Source organism: Propithecus coquereli, unplaced genomic scaffold (genome assembly GCF_000956105.1).
Source record: "Propithecus coquereli isolate 6110/MARCELLA unplaced genomic scaffold, Pcoq_1.0 Scaffold47, whole genome shotgun sequence".
NCBI classification, from domain to species: domain Eukaryota; kingdom Metazoa; phylum Chordata; class Mammalia; order Primates; family Indriidae; genus Propithecus; species Propithecus coquereli.
In genome coordinates, this window is record NW_012150507.1 from 1,338,415 (window position 1) to 1,339,485 (window position 1,071).

The 1,071-nt window shown below is 31.0% G+C and overlaps 1 protein-coding gene across 1 annotated transcript in view; it reads left to right on the forward strand.

Annotated features, from left to right (window-relative positions):
* PARP8 (poly (ADP-ribose) polymerase family, member 8) overlaps window positions 1-1,071 on the forward strand; it is a 99,304-nt gene that overhangs the window by 9,019 nt on the left and 89,214 nt on the right. The window contains exon 2 of the mRNA XM_012655261.1: window positions 725-819. The gene's annotated coding sequence lies outside the window, so the exon portion shown is untranslated. The remainder of the gene's footprint in view (window positions 1-724; window positions 820-1,071) is intronic.

Consider the following 1,071-nt stretch of genomic DNA (forward strand, 5'->3'; position numbering starts at 1 on the left):
ATTAAAATTTAAAACTGAGCAATTAATTTTATGATATAGCTATGTAATATGTTATTTCATTTTTATAAACTCCTTGATCAAATTTGCTTTATAATTTGGATAATATAATAGGGGGCAATCTATTAAAGAAGGGCATTAAAGCCAAAATTATTATGTAAAAGGATGCAAGTAAATTTATTCATTCAGAATCAAAAATCAGTAATTTTTTAATCAAGTATAAGCAAGGCAGTAGTTAGATGAACATAATAAAAGTAGGTTTCTTCTCTCCAGGAATAACTTTCTAGCGATGGGATAATTTTTTGAATAAAATGATTCTTTAACCAATATAACATTTAACATTATGCAAAACCATTCTTCTATTTTGATTTTTGTTTGTACAACTAATTCTTAACAGAGAGGAAGTAAATGCTTTTCTTCAGTCTTGATGTTCAATCTGGAAGTTTTTCAGATTACTTGCCAGACATTTACTTCACTCCTTTTAAATATTTGCATTTTCTTTCTATCAAAATAGACTAATTTTAACGTTTAAAAATCATGAATTATTCTAGCCATATGTGAACCTAAGATATTTAGTCAATATACTACTTAATTACCTGTGTTTTTTAGTGAAGCTAAAAATGTCCATGGCAGAATGCTCAGGGTGACCCATCCAAAGATTATTTGTATTTGGTACTTTTGATTCTCTTCACCTCCGAGACACTTCTAAACCATCCCTTCTCATCAGGTGAACTATGACGGGGAACTGCACAAACATCCACAGCTGGAAGCTGATTTGTCGGCAGTGAGAGAGATATATGGGCCACATGCAGTTTCTCTCAGGTAAACAAATACCTTTGGTGAATAAAACTAAAATTATTTGGTTGGTCATAGGGATTTTCTACTGGAGTAATTTAAATTAAAGGAAACATTGGGGGACTTAATTATATTTGAAGGTGTTTGTGAGAGATTCTGTTGTTTCTGCTTTTACAAAGTGGCATATTTAGGGCTATTTGTGTTTTTGCACATGTGGTTTAAGATTGCAGTGATTGCATTAAAGAAATTAGTTGTTTGGAGGAGTTAGTTTGCAGAAAT